Source organism: Argiope bruennichi, chromosome 9 (assembly GCF_947563725.1).
Source record: "Argiope bruennichi chromosome 9, qqArgBrue1.1, whole genome shotgun sequence".
In the NCBI taxonomy this organism is placed as follows: Eukaryota; Metazoa; Arthropoda; class Arachnida; order Araneae; family Araneidae; genus Argiope; species Argiope bruennichi.
Genome location: NC_079159.1, coordinates 120,252,486 through 120,271,587, shown reverse-complemented (window position 1 = coordinate 120,271,587; position 19,102 = coordinate 120,252,486). Strand labels below are relative to the sequence as shown.

The 19,102-nt window shown below is 31.7% G+C and overlaps 1 protein-coding gene across 6 annotated transcripts in view; it reads right to left on the bottom strand.

Moving 5' to 3' along the window:
- The window catches only part of LOC129984522 (cadherin-86C-like), an 88,302-nt gene that overhangs the window by 56,465 nt on the left and 12,735 nt on the right, over nucleotides 1–19,102 (bottom strand). For 2 of the 6 annotated variants that reach the window (XM_056094418.1, XM_056094416.1), the window contains exon 1: nucleotides 13,688–13,861. The exons of 3 other annotated variants lie outside the window; for them this stretch is intronic. The gene's annotated coding sequence lies outside the window, so the exon portion shown is untranslated. Of the gene's footprint in view, nucleotides 1–3,243; nucleotides 3,336–13,687; nucleotides 13,862–19,102 lie in introns of those variants that run through there. One more of the 6 variants, XM_056094419.1, reaches the window with a different exon arrangement.

Genomic DNA, 19,102 nt, shown 5'->3' with positions numbered 1-19,102 from the left:
ATGAAATCATCAATACAGTGGCGGCCCAACGGACACGTCTCAACTACGAAATGGAAAGAGCGCAGGCTTCAGAACGGTATCCATAGAAGATCCGCGGTGCATGAGAACTTGAAATACGTTGATGGGATGTAAAACTGAAGAATGTGCAGTAGGTTAAGGTGTTTCTCGCGTCAAGTGATTTAAAATTACAAGATGTTCCAAAAAGTTGTTTACAGATTTAAAAGGTTGGTCAGGCATTAGGAAGTAAATAAGTTTTTACAACTGAACATAGGGTCAGAAGCGCAAAGGCGAGATGGACTAAATGAAATTCCATGTCAAAAAATTTAGCAAAACCAGCGACAGTAGTTGCCTCGAAACTTTCTAGCATACTCTCCAATAATAATAATGTGATTAATAATACGATTAATAATTAACCGTATGCCATTAAACGAACAATAATTACGAAAAGTTTAATATCGTGTGATTTTTAATTACTGGTAACTACACAAGATCCAGGAAATCAAATATGTAATTTGGATGTTTTCTCCACCTAAGACTGAAATTCAATTTTAACTCGGAAATACAGTTGTAATCACAAGATCACATACCAAATATCATGCAGCATTTAAGTCATTGCATTAACATGCTTGTGAAAGTACAGATCGACAGACGGTCAATCTTTTTGATGGATATGGTCCAAAATTTAACACATATTTATACTTTAGATATTACATCTGTATACCAAATTTTATCCAACCAGCTCTCTTAATTTTGTAGTTATAGTGATAACTTATATTTCAACAGCCAGACATCATTCAAAATTTGACAAATCTACAAATTTGGTATAAAGACATGTACTTCCTTCTAACTCAAGATGTTTGTAAGTTATAATGTTCACAGGCTTACAGTAATACATGATTCTAAAATTCTGTTTTTTGAACTGGAAGTGCTTTGAAATGTGGAATTCGGCAAAAGCTCGAGTTCAAATATTTTTTACCATTACCATAATTTTTTTTTGTATACTTCGTGTACATGAAAGTAGTACATGCTAAAATGCACATGATACAACACCAACACACGCCTCCGTGACTATAGTTTTTATGGTTACCTAAACAAGGTTAGGAAATGAAGAAGGTACCAGAACAGTCTGCTCTGTAAGTCTACATCCCTAAACGACATCCCTATCCCCCTAAACGACAAGATCTCTACGTTCTGTGTGTAACTTTATTGTACTAGTATAAATTTTATTCAATTTAATCTGGGCAATATCCTTTATTTGGAGCACTGTTTTCATTTGCTTAATTTAATGGCAAAATTTTCTGAAAACATATCAACCCCACCCCCTCTTAAACGCATTTTAGACCTATCATAAAAAAGTAATTTGTTTCCGTATGCTTGACCAATCCTTAAAGTTTCAAAGTAGTTTTTCCTGGTGTCCTTTCTAAGGGGTTTCGAAATTATCTTCTTATAGCTCTCTCCAAGGCCTTAAGATCAACAAACATTCACGAACGAAAGTAATATTTTAAAAAAAATTTTAGAATCTCGCTTTTATTAGTTCACTAAAAAGTAGCATTTTTGTCTAAAATCTGAGGATCGAAGCCAAAATGTAAAAATCTAAGTTCAAATTACTTTAAGTAAACTGGAACTATAATCTTATATATCTCTTATCCATTTTCTTTTTCCCAACACCTCACACCTTTACAATTTTTTTACCTCCAGATTTTTTTATTTAATGAATATTTCAGTTTCCAATAAATTCATAAATCATTATTTTTAATTTTTTATTATTCTCCACTTTCTAAACTTTAAATTACAATTCATCAACAAAAAAATTATGGAATCTTGCTGTCAATCCTCTTCTCAAATTCATTGGAGATTGGCGTTACCCATTGGCAATCAACGTTTAATTAAATTAATCAGTACATGATTACAAACAAAACCAAATTCAGAATAAAAATATTGTCAATATGGTTTTCAATAAGTTATCAAAAATTACATTTATCCCTTATTATCAGCCTGAGAAATCTAATTGATTTCTACATAACAATTTTATATCTACAGGAAAGACATTGAACTTGTTTACGTAATTGAGTTAGTGAAAGTTATATTTCAATTTTTACGCAACATTTTAGCAGGCAGTATTCATGGATAATTTTTTAAAACCAAAAACTATAGATTTAAAGCAACTCATTATTCCCATATTGAATATGGTAAAATAATTACATATGTACTCTATTCTCTCCTCCCAATTTTAGTTATTCGATTTTATTTTTCTTCAGCAAAACTGAAGGCTTGATTTTCAAACGAATTATTATTTCAAAATAATAACTGAATATAGCAGTGAATATATATATATGCAATAATATCTCTAAATCTAAATTAAATCATAATTACTTTTCTGATTTTTATCTCAATTTAGCCCATATTAACTTCATTCTAAACTGTTCTCTTATTTCCTGATCCAATTCCATCTTTTATTGTTTAATTAATGCATTAGAAGCTCTGTAAAATTGCTGAAATCGACAAGTTCCCACGCTCCGAGTGAAGGGATAAAAATTTGTCGATTTAAACAAATTCTTTTAAAGGATCCCTATAATTCCCTTACCTAAATCGACAAGTGTAAAGAAATCCCTATCGGAATCTCACAGTCGCTCTTTTGTCTCCCAGGATGGAATAAAAGCGGAATTTAAAAATTCAAAGTGTTTTCTCTCTCTTCAACCACGATACTGCTTCAAAAATATGTGTTTACATTATGTATATAACAGTATATATTTTGATTATTTCCATTAAATTTCACATGCATGCTTTATATTCATCTTATTCATCTAAACCAAGTTATTTCAAACCTGCCCTTTTCTTAAAGTAAATGAAAAAGGTAGACTGGGAAGGGGGGGAGGTAGAGGGAATGTTAGGAAATCTATTCTTCATTGTCATTTCCTTTTTATATAGAAATATTCTCAAGCGAATTCTTTTACCGAATATGAAAATTCTGCAACATGCATTGCAAGATTTTGTATGAAAATATAACAAATATTCCAATATCCAACCATAGTATTAAGGTTACAAAAATAAGCTTCCAAAATACACTATCAATGTAAAATGATATTCTAGAGTTCACCGAACAAAAGAAAATGGCTCTGCACGTGTCATCATTTAATTCTGTAGCAAAAAAAAAAAAAAAATCGATAAATTGACATTTCGTAGAATGCACGAAGAGAAAGCGATGATAGATACGCGGAAAAAGAGAGAATCAATGGTCAATACCTTGACGAATATCCGAGTCCTGTCACATGAGATCAAATCCCTTGATCCTGAATATTCAGAGGAAACAACACTTCCTTCTCGGTAATGGCTCGCAAACCGGAAAAGATCTCATAAAAAGGCAAATACCAAGAATATATAAATAGAATCGATCTCCCAGACGTCTTTCCACTTCGCACGCAATCCCTGAGTCATTGCCTCGGCAGGGAAAAAATGTTTCAAAGAAAAAGAGAAACTATTAATTCTGTCTGCGTATATGCAGAAGACTTGAATGCTAATTAGCCAAAAGGTTATTCTGAAAGTGCGAAGGTAGGTAAAGTTGCGTACGCCATTTGCAATACATAAAGTTTCTTTTATTAATTCTTGCACTGTTATTACTTTTTCTAATACTAGGTATAAAAGATAGAAAATATTGCAATCGTTATAAAAAAAGTCGACTCAAGAATTGGATGAATATCCACATTTTTTCTCCCCCCTCCTCCTTTCCTGGGTTACATAAAACACTTAAGAATTGTATTCATCTGTCTTATCTCTGTGTGCACCATAACACAAAAATGCAAAGAACTGGAAGATAAAACACAGATCCTTACACAAAAATTGAAGATTTTGATTAAATTTTTGATAGAAATGGCCCACAGCCTATTGTCCCATCAATGTATATCAAGACCTCGTTCATGACAAATCTTCTGAGGATATCGTTCAGGAACCTACGATCCTCCTACCTCAAAGTTAAGATATGTTGCTGGGCCGCTACGGTGTTGGCGTTTTCGATTCGTTGCAACATATTGGTAAAATTTGAATTTATGTTGTTGTTGTTGTTTCTTGTGGCACTTGCCATGAACAAACCCGCTGTTACGAAGACAGCAATTTAAGCCGGTGGGGGAGCGTCTCTTGTTTTTATAGTAGCGCCAACTAGGGCCAAGAGAACGACTTTGCTACTCACTCATCACTCATTCGCTTGCACAACCCCCTTTTTACAGGAGGGCGCATTCACACATCTCACAGATAGAACAACGGAAGAACAACCATGCCCAAACCGGGACTCGAACCCAGGACGCCCAGATCACGGGGAAGACGCGCTACTCCTATGCCAGGACGCCGGCATTTGAATTTATTTATCAGCGAAACAGCGAGCTCTTTAAGGCACTTTTCTTTCTTTGATTCTTTTTTTAGTAGATATATTTTGTTTACAAAAATAATAAAAATTGCACAAATTGGTTTTTTTCTTTTTCTTTTGGCTTTAATGAAAACTAATCACCTTTGCCGACTAGCTGGTGAACCCAGAATATTGGCTGTATTTAATTTCATTTAAATCCTTTAAATACCTTCATGTCTATGATTCCGTAGAATTTTCAGACATCATAGCCATGTTATTTTAATTGTCCTACATATGCTCTGTGAGGGAGGGCGGGATAACCTTTTCCATCCCAGTCATAAATAGTGAAAAGATAATGGGGCTAAAGACTGATCCCTGAGGGATGCCCTGATATGTTCTATAATTTCCAAATAAAGTGTTTTGATACTTGACTCTAAAAGATCTATTCTTGAGAAAATCAGAAATCCACAAAACAGCGAAACCTCTAATATTAAATTCAGAAACGTATTTCACTAGTAGCTTGTTTTTCCAGACTTTGTCGAAATCTTTCGTTAGGTCAAGGAAAACGGCCATGTCATGTCTGGTAGGCTTCATATTAAGCGCATCCTTAACCATTTGAACAAAGAATAGAATTTGATCGATCGTACTATGTCCTTTACGGAGCCCATATTGCTCTGAAGGCATTCGTGATCCATAGGAATGACAAGTTATTCTTCTCTGGACAATTCAAACAATAACAACATATACTTTGTTCTTTGATTGCTTGAACTTTCCTAATAGAGACCAGTCCTAGGGATTCATAGCTCTATTAAAAATGTAAATGTCCAGTTCATGTAAATACGATGATACAATAAACTAGAAGAATGGCATATATTTTGACAACAAAATTCTAATATATCTGTACCATATTTTGAACCAAATCCATCTATTGCTTCCCTTTCAGCTGGTGTTTTATTCGCATAAAATGAAGCGATTAATTAAAAATGCAATAAGCAAGGGATATATAAATTTCATACAAGTTGGCAACAAAATTACAGACATATCTGAAATTTTGAAGCCAAATGATTCGAGATCTAAGATGCCTGTCGATTCTGTTCAACATACCACGATAAAACAAACCCTACAAACTCTTTGTGAAAGTTAATTCTGCTTGAATTCAAAGGCAGTTATTCTGCCATATAACAACTCGACTGGAAGAAAAAGGTTTTAAGTAATAAAATCCCACCAAAGTAGAAATGTAGTTTTTATTTTACCACTCAGTGGCAGAAAAATTTAAAATGTTGCCATTTCTGAGATTAAAAAAATTATATAATTTTCCAAAGGTGATAATAGTAATTAAATTGAAAATATAACGTATTATAAAAATTCCCACTATCAGAACTTTAGTTCAGGTATATTAACAGAGCACAGACACAGATAGACAGAGCATGTCATTATGAAGTTGTGTGGGTTTGTCCCACTTTAGATTTGCGACTATTTTTAAACTGTCAGGTGTTTGAAACAGAAGGTAATTGGAGTTTCACCTGCCTACAGGAGACAAATGACTCTGGGCCCAATTTTCTTCGGAAAAACTGTTTTGAGCAAACTGCCTGCAATGGCAAATGCGTGAAAACCAGTGTAATGGCCAAAGACTCGGGCGCAATGAACTCATTAGTCTGGAGAATTGGAGTTGAATTCAAAGAAAAAAATTCCTGCATGTCATTATGAAGTTTCTTTTTGTAGATTATAGGTAAAATATCAAAGACAACCAATCAATATTTAGTGGGAAAAGAATAAAATGATGCAATCTGCAGTGGTTATATAACTTTTCTTCCTTTTTCTCGAAATTTTTACTTTCAAAGATCTTACCTTATAAATAATAAAAGAAATTTCCAAAATTACTTTTTTTAGTGTTCTCAAAAGTTGATTGTTTCTTATAGTAAATTTCTGGAGATAAAATTAATACATAAAAAGTATAATTATATTAACTAAAAAAAAAGAAGAAAATTGGAATTCATCCTCATTTATAACATATTTCAATTTTTAATAAGAAATCTTGAGATATTTATGATTGCTTAAATCTAAATGCTGCTTATATTGACTTCAATATAACTATAATTAATTTCCCACTTTGAGGTAATACAGAGGCTATTTTGAAGCTGTTCACATAATTGTGAGTCATGATCAGATCGTAAGGATGACAGCTTGGCTGGCGCATCTCTCACTAAACTTCCGCACCACACCGGAAAAGAGCGGTAAATTCTCAACATCAGATTTTAATGCAACAATCCGGCATACACAGATCTTTACTAAAACTGGATGCCAAAACAAAGACCTTACCAGCTTCATTCAATGATTCAAAGTTTACATCTTTGATTTTGAAAAAATATTTTCTATATTTTAATTCACTAATAAAAGTATTTTTAAATAGTTTCTAATTATTTTTATTATTTTCTTCTGATCTGAAATTTATAATTCTTTATTAAAAATATAATGGAATTTTATCCTTTTATCTTGAAAACATTATTAGATGGCGCCTCTTGCATAGAATTAAAACTAAAAATTTTTAGTTAATCTTACCTGAGTTTTAAAAAGGTAAAAATAATATTGTCGTAGAGAACATTCAACTAGATAAAATTTCAAAGCTCTAGCACATCAGCCAATAAGTCGAAAACCGATTCCAAAATGTATTACAAACATGCTATGTGTGGTGTTAAATATTAGCATATAAAAATTTAAATTAGCAACCAATAACTTTTTATATAAGGATGATAACTTCATTTCAAGGGTCAATGTTTGCATTTTAATTAACAGATAATTAAAAAATTTCCAATTTTCTATCAGTGTTAAGTTTTTAAAAAGACTTTTCTTGCATTTTCACTGTTTTGACGGATTGCAGAATGTCATACCTATAATTTTTCGAAAAACTAAAATGTTCAGATCATATACTCAAATCAAACAAATCAAATAAATAAATATTCATATCTTTATTTCATTAGTTAAACTACTTCTATTTTTTTTCTATAATATTTAGTGTCAAAATAGCCTCTCGTTTAAAAAAGAAAAAAAAACTATTTATTTTCAACAGATTTATCGAATAAACCAATGATTTCGTTATCAGGGTGATAAAAGAATATTACAGCAATATATGGCTTTTACGGGGAATAGGAATTTAAAGAACTTCTTGAGCATTTATAGGATATGTAGTGGAAAAGGGATTGTAAAAACATTGACTCACAAAATATTGAGAAAATAACTATACGATGCATGCTTGTAACATATTATTGTAACACATAGTTAACAAAGTAATTTTTCGTAGTTATTATATATGTTGTTATATACAAAATTGCACAAAATATAAATGGAATTTAGATTTTTTAGCATGAAGTTGGATCCTGAGAGGGGGGGGGGGTTAACTGCGTCTATGACATGGTCTCTGGAAGAATTCTAAATTAATCATTTTTATCCATGAGAGCATTTTATGGCATTTTGCTAATCATTCGTGAAGAGACGAAAACTTTGATACTAATGGTTAAAAGAAAGAAAAAAAATGTAATTAATTGATGTATATAATAACTTTAAGGGCCATTATACGAGGAAGGAGCATTACTAGCTCGTTAAAGCATCAAAAACTCTTTATCAAAGAATAATCATACAAATTTACAGTTTACACGAATAACAACGAAGAGACACCGCATTTTCCCCCTTCTTAAAAAAAAATTACGAAACATTGATAAAGAGCTCTGAAGCGAAATTTAAAGTAAAATGATGTAAATGGGACTTTGATACATATAGTTGCCTCGATGCACGTGCATTCTTCCTTCGATATCAGCAGCAATGCGTCTTCGTCAAATCAGTCTAGTTCTTTCTTGTCAATTTCTGATTTTTTCTTTTTATGTACGATCTATCAGGAACTTCACACGGGGAAATATTTTAAGGCGACAAAAGGATCCACTTCTGATTACGAATATTAAAAGTAGCATAACGCGTCTTAAAACCAGATAGTTTGAATGAATATTTGTATCGAATATACATTTCTATAATATACATTTCATTTCAAATAAACAATCTTTCTGATTTTTAATTATTTATTGCATTACACATATTTTACGAACACTTGATGATACGGATTCAACATATAAAATATAACGCATAAAAGTAATTTCAGATTCATTTTAAATTATTGTTGGCTATTTATTGATTTTTATACTCAATCGGCTGTATTTTTATCTACTGAATGAAATCCCATCGGATAGGGAAAAAGCACGTTTCATTTTCCCTTTTTAGGGATTACTGTGGACCGAAATCGCCACAACATGCACGAAATGGCATGCAATCCTTGACAAAGGAGTAAAAAAATGCCATATAGCGTGTAAAATAAAATATGGCATCTGTGTTATTAATAGGGAATAGCGACATTCTTTAGCATTCGTCTTTTTACAAATTACAGTCATTCAATCAATAGCGAATCATTTCTTATCGAATCTAATAAAAATTGAATAGGAACAACCACTACTATTTAATGTCATGTAGAATGATGAAGCCAACTTTTCACCGCATAAAGATTTCCCAATACTCGCATGAGGACAAAGTCGTTTTAGTCAATTTCAGCGCCCTGTTCAAGAGTAATGTGGCGTCCATCATTGCTGTATACCTAGGAATTTCAACGCCTGTGGCCCATTGAAAATATCTACCTAACAAAATGTTCAAGGATCAAAAAACTACATCATTTCTTCTCTGGTTAACACTTTTCAATTTCTCAAACCGGAGCCTTTTCAAAAGGAAATTTTTAAACCAGCTTCCACAAATCTTGTCCGAATGTCTGTTTACTTTTAAAGATAAATTAGATAAAAATTACAAACAGGTTAATTTTTAGTTCAAAATAAAAATAGAAAATTTGTAGAACTCGTAGATTAAAGGCATCTCTGGGTTACAACCCGAATAATCTATACCGAATCGTTGGATGGTGATTTTCAACATTGTAAGTTTATAAAGAGCATTCCTCGTGAATAATTGTAGAGAAGATCGATTGATAAGTCGAGGTTGCATGATCACCATACTTCACTAATAGATTTTTGCCATCAGAATTCAAAGATGTCAATTGGCAGGTCACAAGGAGTTTATTATATTAATATACCGTTTCTAAAGCAACACTGTGGCTATTTTGGAACGAACCTCGTAATTTTGAACCGCGTTCAGATGACGAAGATAACACCTGAGCTGACAACCCCTCTCCAAATTTCCGCACCACACCAGCGGGAGGACATTTGGGGCCGATGGATTTAACGTGGACCAGAACCACCTACACTGTGCTTCATCGTTGCAATTGGGGCCTCGGATCTGGTATACTCCAATTCTGAAACCGAGACCTTACGACCAGACCACCACAGCCTCGGTCGCAGAGGTATCCAACCAGACCCGCTGTATTCAGGTATCAAATGTGCTTTTGTAAGGCTTATACCGCGTAATGGATGTCATGTTGAGCACTTATTGTTTAATAAATCTATGTACAGAAATTTAACATAGTTATTGGCTTCCAATGCTCACTTTTTTCGACTTTTTGGAACCATAATTGTTTAGCGCAAAAATTCAAATTACTCAAAAGGTCCATTCGTGCAAACTTCTCTTGTTTAGGAGCATTTGTACTTTAATGATTTACTTTTCAGTTTAAAAGAACGCAAAATGTGTTACATTTTAAGCGATAGTGAGAGACAGTGCGTACTTCATAAACTTTTAATTATAATAATGATTAAATCTTAATAGTGGCTAAACTTTTTCCACAAGTTGCGTTTACTTATCGTTATTCTAGTTTTATATTAATAAAATTTTGAGTTTAATGCCTGCTACTTTTACTTAGAAATTCATTACAGCTAACCATACCTTACAAACTCGTGACTGTATTTGACTGCCTACATTTTTAATTAAAAAATACAACTCATTGTTGCGAACTAATGCAATTTTTAGCTTGTCTCATGTCACTTCACATTTTATGTGTAAAAGTCAGTAAAAGATGGTAGAATGAGAGTCGAGGGAATAACCACAAATGAAACAGAATTCTGAAGAGCGCTTTACGCGACTTTCACTGTTGAGAGAATCATTCCGAAGAACGAAGTCTGTCTTTTTGATTGCAGACCTTTATGCTATCATCTCTCGGCTGCAGCAGGGAACGCAAAAATGGGCCATGGCTAATCTGCACTCACCTTGCAATGAATATTTTATAGTTGCCCTACTTAGGGATCCCCCGTGGTCTAGAAATCAACACCGTGACCGAATGTGTTAATGAATAATTATTATCAACCGTTTCTCTTCAGAACTGACAAGGTAAGTTAATATCCAACTAAATTTCTCATTTTGGGTTCTCATGCATTTAAACTCAGTATAAATAGATTTTCTTTTTGAATAGTATCTGGTTTGGAGCTAAAAATCAATAAAATAATCCGAATAAAAAATCCCAAATAATTACAATTCACTTCAGTTATAACTTCGCGTATGTAATTAAACCATTTCTTTTCTGCAATATACGAATAAAATTATACTATCTTGTGAAGAAAAACAAAACATAAAAAAACTTGCTGTTTACCAATCCAAAAATTACTGAGGAACGCCTATTTGCGTTAGTATAAGAAAGGAAATGTAAGAAGTAGATAAGTTTCGTGCAAACAATTTTGGTAAACACATTTAAATCAATGTATTATACTAGCTTTTCTAATCATTTTCCATTCTTTATAATAAAATATAAATTAAAGACTAAATATAAGTGAATATTTAAAAAAATATTCTCAAATTCATTATGAAATGAAGCCCCTCTTACATAACAAAGTTGAATTCAATGAATCGCTAAAATGATAATTAAGCACTGAAAATATTAATATAATATCATAAAAACACAACTGGTTAGAATGTCTAATAAATCAGGAAAGGGGTGGAAAATTAATCACAAAATTTCGTCTTCACAAGCATGGATATGAAATATGAAATAAGCTAGTAATATGAAAAAAAAGCTTTTTTAACTCTGTGCCGTCATGCACTGCATGATCTGCACGTATCGATGGCGCGTGCCAGCCAGAAATTGGCGAAAAGGAAAATAATTTGGAGCCACAGAAGGCTACTAATGATTTGCAAATCCTCACTGGTTTTTTGCGCCTACCCTAAATGATGTACGGCGCAAGGGAAGATTCACAAAGCATATATAAAAAAAAACGTAGTCTCGTGAAATTAAACCATACGAAAGCAGAGAATTTTATAAAGTTCTAATAAAAATTATGACTAAAATTAATAATTAAAACAAATATTAATATAGAGTATTAATTTTTATATATGCTTTGTACGGGAAATATAATATAGGAAAATATAATCAAAAATAATAATATCGAAAATTAATAAAGTATATGTAAAAAGGAAGAACAATATATTAAATATATGTAAAATATTTATTTATTTATATTAATAAATATAATATATATTTATTATTTATATTATTATTATTTATTTATATTATATTATATTTATTTATTTAAGGAAAAGAAGACATTGAATTTTTCAACAATTAAATTGATTTAACAATTGAGTAAGCAAAATTAATTAAATTTCTTTATTTTTTATGATTTTAAGGAAATAATCTATTTTTTTTCTCAAGATTTTTTTTGTCAAAGTAATGTAGAACGCAGCGAAGCATACCGACTAGGAAGACAGTAAAGCAGACAGATTCAGAAAGCATTTTGAACTAATATAATTTCAGAAAAGAATCTGCCGACACAATTTCTCGGTTCGACAGACTATAACATTTACTGTTGGAAAGTAAAAGACCAGAAAATTCAGAAGTTAAAGTGAAGCTGGAGTTCGACTAATTAGGAAATTATTTTTAGATGCAGTCCATTAGAAATTATACTAAAAAGTTTTTATTTCTTTAAAATCTCAAAATTTCCTTTATTTTTTTTGCATATAATATACATAGTTATCTTGAAAGTAACTTGCAGAATATGTGCAATGTATTATTTACACATTATATTAAAATTAGAAGTAAATATTTTGAATATCTTAACAAAATATATTGTAAATTATTTTTAGATGTGTGAGCACAAATCGATGCAAATATTTTTCTTCATAACTTCAAAGCCAAAAAATATAGTGCAACTTGTATAACTTTCCGGTAGAATACTTTAAAGATTTAGCATGATATTGGCATTTCAGCGAACTGAATTTTAGTTGTTCTACATATTATATTATATATATATATAAAAACTTTAATTTCAATTTAATTAATTTCCAAGGTTTTATCTTAATTTAGCCCATAGTAACTTTATTCTAAAATATTCTCTTATTTCGTGATCCAATTCCACTTTCTCTACTTAATTAATTCAAGAGAGATGTGTAAAATTGCTGAATCGGCTAAACGCCAACACTTTCACACGCTCAGAGGGAAGGGGTAAAAAATGTCCAGTAAATACATTCTTTTTAAAAGATCCCTGTGTTTCCTTTACATGTGATTGCCATGCGTCAGAAATCCCTATCAGAATCTTAATAATATATTATCACTGTAAAAAAAATATTTTCCCTATCCATATCTCATGTTATATATGACGAGGGATAATTTATTTCTCCGTTCTTCCCGACTTCTGCTTTTGCAATGCGCTGTGGCGGACGCTGCTTTATCCGCATCTCTGCTTGTAAATAATTATGCTTTCCCGATGGATTAAAAAGAATTTAAAAATGTAAAAAGCCATCATCTATGTCTTCAAAACTACATTCTGCTTCACATAAAATAATGCTTACATATATATATAGCTTGGATCTTCGAGTAGTTTAATTGTACAAAAGTCAGATATCTCTGGCGTATTTATAAATTAATTATTTAATTTAATTTTAAAAACACTCGATTGTTTTTGAAATTAATGATCTTTTTAATAACCTTTGAAGTTCGTAAACTGTGACTTAGAACAACATGTCAGTTAGAATTTTTTTTTTTTTTAAATCTTTTAAAGTTTTCAAATACTCGTTTGGTAGATAAACATTTAAGTGAAGATGAACTGATTTTGTCTGTTTTCTCATATCAAACTTTAATCATCGTTGAAACACTCGCACGACGGCGAAAGGGATCTGACGGACAGGAAATAAATTTCGTAATTCGACAGAAATTTTCGGTTGAAAAATTTGCAAGAAATTTAAAAAGGGAATAGCTAAGCTTTGATGAATTTGTCCTCTGATTCACATGAACAATATTTGAAATTCGACCTTCTTATATGTCTTCCAATCGTAAACATGAAATAAATTAAAATTAGAATGGAATAAAGCCCTGCATAAATTACGAAGCTCTTTGCAGTAAACGTCACAAATTTAATAACAACAAAATAAATTTGAAAACAAATAACATACCAACAGAGGACGTCGTTGATCCATAAAACACTGATATTTACTTTCACTTCGTAGGAATAAAATAAATAGTATTCTACACAATTAAGTTTGGGAGCTGAAGAAAAAATATCAAATCCGAATATCGAACTTTGAGTTTCTGTGCCTTACAATATAGAATCGGAAGATGCCAATCCACACGAGCACTCTTTCTGGAGTGTTTGTTTTTAATTGAACCTCGCACTCGCAGCGCGAGCCTTCCAGCTGCACATGAATTTGCTGTCGTGTGGCTCCCCCCCCCAAAAAAAAAAACTTCATCCCAAGGCCAGAGAACTCCCCTCACCACTATAAACAAAAGACGGACGTTTTGATAGTAACGGCTGTCGTCACGCGACGATGGTCTTTCACGTTGGATTTCGCGGGAAAAACAATGATTACGTCACGCCGTGTTCCGTCGATCGAAAGTGGTGAGCGTTGCGGTTTCTCTCAATGCAAGCAAAAGTAATACGCCGGCATTAGGCTTGAATGAAGTTCTTTCTTGTAATTGGTGTAGATTATTTCTGGTTTAGTTTCGGTAAAACACCTGGTCCAAAATGTTTTGAAATAGATCTATTCTAAGAACTTTTTTTTGTATGGCATACCCAACCACATTTTTCTTCTGAAAACCATATTATATTAAATCTGGAAACTTTAGATTGAAAAACAAATTAATTACTATCACCAGGTGTTGAGCGATCTTATACATAAGTTGAGCAGTGACATCTGGTAAATGGCGCTACGTTATGAAATAAGCTCTCGAAAATCTCTTGGCAAAACAATCTTGTGTGTTTTCCTGATTCAGTCGATTTCTTTTTTTTTTTTTTCAAAATAAAAATTATTTCTGAAACTCTTCAGACTTAAAATAAAGGGAAGAAATACTATTTGCTGAATCTTTATATACGATAAAGCCTAGCTTCTTTCTTTCAATGGGTTTTGCTTATTAGAATCTCATAATTGATATTCTAATGAGCAATTTTGATTATCACATATTTAACACTATTAATATAAATTCATTAAAAAGTAATTATTTAAAAAAATTTAGGGTGCATTAATATGATACTATATAGTACTCTGAAAATATATTAAATTTTAAAATTAAACATTTATCATAATAGTGAGAAAAATCATGCTTTCATTACTTATCTTTAACGGTAATAATACATTTTTTTAGTTTATAAAATTTATAAGCACGCAGGTGAATATTTCATTAAAGAGAACTAATTAAAACTCGCTGATTGTTTGTGAGTAATGAGTACAGCATTTTGATGTGATTGTCAAAAAGTTTACGCAGGTCATTTTTGGTATCATGATTTTGTTGTCTCTGTACCTGTGAGCATGATGATTCTAAAAATGCTTTGAACCAGACATATAAAATATATTATGTAGTCTTAACTTCAAAGTGGTAAATTTCAATCAAATTTTGAGCTCTTCTACAGGAAATTTGTCTACTTAGATGCCAAAGTACAAATGAAAATGATAATCATAAAACGTAAAATTATAAAGTTGACTCGATAAAATTTGCTACACTGGCTTAGCGTCTAAAGTGTAGATGCCACGGGAAATGTGATTAAACCTATGGTTATGAATAATCACCGGTAATTATATACAATCCCCGGTTTATTACATTTACCGTAATTTAGAAACGTACCAAATTCGGAACCAAATCCGTCAAGGGGTTTACCATCTGTCGATCTGTACTTTCACATGCATACAAATGCGGCAATTCAGAAACGTAACAACTTGGGTTGATAAAATTTGGTTCACTGTTTTAGCATTTTAAGCTTATTCTTATAAATTTTGAACGAAATTTGTCGACAGATAGATCATCTGTGCATCGAGAAATTGACTTTCGTATGCATGTAAAGGCGATAGCACAAAAACACAAAGATTTAAATCGATGAAATTTAACACTTGGTCTTGATTATTTTCGTAGGTTTTGTCGGTAAAATCGAAACTTTCACATGTCGCAAAAACCTTCGTTTCAGAAAGCGATTACTGCCGTTTAAGCTTGTACCGGATTAGTATTTTTTTTTCAAGTCTTTACTTTACGGACACTATTAAATATCATTAGATATGCAATATCTAGGAAATTAAACCTTAAAGAAATCAGAACAGATTTTTATAATTTCAGAAATGGAGAGAAAATCGCCAATTTAAAACTTAATTTAATAAATTTCAAATTGAAATTCTTGGAGAAGATACAATTAAATATTCAAAACTATTAATGCTATCTATTATTTTAATTTACTTATGTCAAATTACAAAAAAAAAATTATGTTTTTTTTTATTATGAATTCTTGTATTCAAAGATAAAGTACTGAAGTCATTCGGCCTATTGATTTTAATGAATCCCCACGCCTTAAATCGCTTTAAAAACAAACAAGACATATTTAGATCGATATCTGCTTGATTGGACACGATAACTCAAAAGCACAAGTTAGAAAGACGAAACTCGCACGTGATCCCTATACCAAAATTATATATTTCTATCAAATGTTGAACGAAATCAGCTTAAAGGATATTGTCTGTCTGTTTTTCCATGTTTAAATAATATATGGAATTTATTATTACTAGATGTTAAGCACCACTCAGTATTTAAGTGCTTATTATATCAGTAACTCAATAATAATAAATTATAATTTCGGATGCAATAATTCAAAAAGAAGAGGAATTACATTACGAAAACGATTTTTCGTTTATCAACGACATTTTGTATGAACTTACAAGAAAATCCATTAAGAATCTGCTGATTTCCTTTGAACTAGATAAAAGTTCGGTATTAATAATGGAAAAATAATATTCTACGTGTTAAAATCTCTATATTACGTCTGGAAATTCAAACACAAAGTGGGCGGGGGGGGGGGGGACAAGCCAAGTACTTTGTAGATAGCACAAAAGATGTCCAAAGAAGTGAAGGCTCATCCACTGCCAGAAAGGAGCTCTTTCGATTAAGGAAAACATTTGTTCTTTGTCGTGTTTAAATCGATAGGCTCTTCAAAGGACGCTGTTTGGCCTTGCATTCAAATTCACCTGTCCGATTTTATCGCTTTTCCGTGGAACTCAGAAGCAAAAGAAAATAAAAGTGAAACATTTCTCCGTTAATGGTTAAAAGGAATAAATGTAATGTTTCTTGCTAAAAGCATGATTTTAAGTAAAGCAAAATACGAGCCAGAAAAAAGAATATCTGAAAGTTCTTGCTTTCAAATAAATACTTGGAATAAAATATGATTCTTTCGCTTAAAGGAAATCTAGAATCTTTTTAAAGGGACATTCGAATTTTTAAGACTTCCCACGTTCTGCCAGTCCACGTTCCATCTGCCAGTCCGAAAATAAAAGGGAAAGTAGGAGGATTATAATTATCTGTTGATTTTCTCTTGCACTTTCTCTGTCAATCTCAAAACCAATGATATTCTAAAAAATGTCGACGACATAATCAGTGAGAGTGGTCTCCAAAAAACTTTCCATCATACTCTCTAATAAAAGCATCATTCCCTTCACTCGCATAAAATTGCAGACAGACAAAGCTGTGAATGCCCCGAGTGCTCAGGTTTTTATTTTCAAAGTTCCACACATGAAAGATCTGTTCTTCATTGTATAATTAAAAACAACGGCACTTGTGTGTTAATTGTATGGCATTGGCCAACAATAGCTACAAAATTTCGATCGTTGGCATGAACCTAGCGTGTGATCTTTGAAGATATTTTTTTATTGATGAATCTCTGGAATTTAGTGAATACACATGCATTCGAAAATCGAATTAATGCTTCAGACACTTATTTCGAACCGATTTAAACCAAATTTGAGACTAACACGGCTGTCACCAGGTTACATACAGAGTTCCATTGTTTTAAATTCTTGCATTTTGAGTTATCGTATTTGCAAGTTTATAAAAATTCAGATCGTTAGACATTCACCTCTCTGACAGATTTGGTTCCAAATTTGAATGAATCTGCATTTTAGATGCTAAACTTTTGCACCAAATTTTATCTACCTCGTTTTTCACATTTTGCCTTTATCATCATGTTATCTTGTATCAAACGAACTTCAGAACAACAAAACATTCATAATCGTAGACTGCAAATTTAAAAAAAAAAAGATTAATTCTTTTTTATCTGCTTTTTAGTTCATTGATTTTAGTGTATTTTAAAAAACTGTTTAATTTTAAGAATGAATTCCATAGACGTTCACATGTTCTTCACGTGCCTTGTGTCAATTTTATTTCGAAACTTAATGTGCATCTTACAGAAGGATAAAGAATATCACTCAACAGCACAGTGCAAAACAATGCACAGTGAAACGACAGTGCATTTCGTTTCCCATGTATTTGGAATTTCAAATCAATTGATTTCATTTCTTCAGCATATTCATTTGCACCATTATTTCTGTATAAAATAAAATAAAAACAAATAAACGCCGAAAAACCAAAGAAAAAATAATTCTACCCTTACTTTCCAGGTAATTCTAATTAATTTCTAGGACTACCAGAGATCGACATGAACACAGATTCTACCAGAAACCAATCAATCATTTTGATTGTTCCAGTAGTTCCAATGTTAAATGCTTTCATTTTTCGATTTTAGAACTCGGAAAATTACTGGATTATCCTTCAGCTTTTAAAATACCAAATTTTTGTACTCAAATCTTAACACTAATTAACTATGCATCATTCAGTTGAATTAATTCGTCAAAAAGGCATTAAGAGTTGAAGAAAAGTCAGTAAAAAATTAACATAAATAGCACTGAATGGAAAGAAAGCCATTTAAGCTCAGAAATCTCTACCTATTGAGATATTCAAAAAAAAAGTTTGCTGCACTTAAGTGACAACTTCCTTCGGAAATTGGTCTCACGAAACTAGGTCGCTCTTTTCATAGCGTGAGTTGTAATTAGGTAAATGGCATTTAAAACTGTTATTCCAGTCAAATGGTCTGTGTATACCTACACTCTACGGAAGAACCTTTTAAACAGTCTTTCAGCAGAGCTCATAAAATTATTTAGAAAGAAATTTTGTTGTTTTCAATGTTACATTTGTAGTAAATTGCAATGGTCTTTCAATTTTCAGAAAAGCAGTTCACTTTAAAATAAAAAACAATGGTCACTAGTTTATTATACCGTAAAGAAAAAGGTAAAATATAAGTTTAAAAGATAGTTTTTACGATATATTAGAATTCCAATTGTATAATTAATCATAAATGTTCAAATTAATATGCCCCTAATCATATATTCTGGTTTGCGCCAGTTGTTCTGGGCGCTCGCGTGCTTGTGTGTGTGCAATATTATTTTACAAATCAGCGGCCCATAAAAAAGCAAATTTGGAAGCAACTTCAATTTATGTTTCACGAGAAGGGTTGTCCCCACTTTAATGCACAAATAATGGCAAATTTAAATCTTGCGTTAATTTTG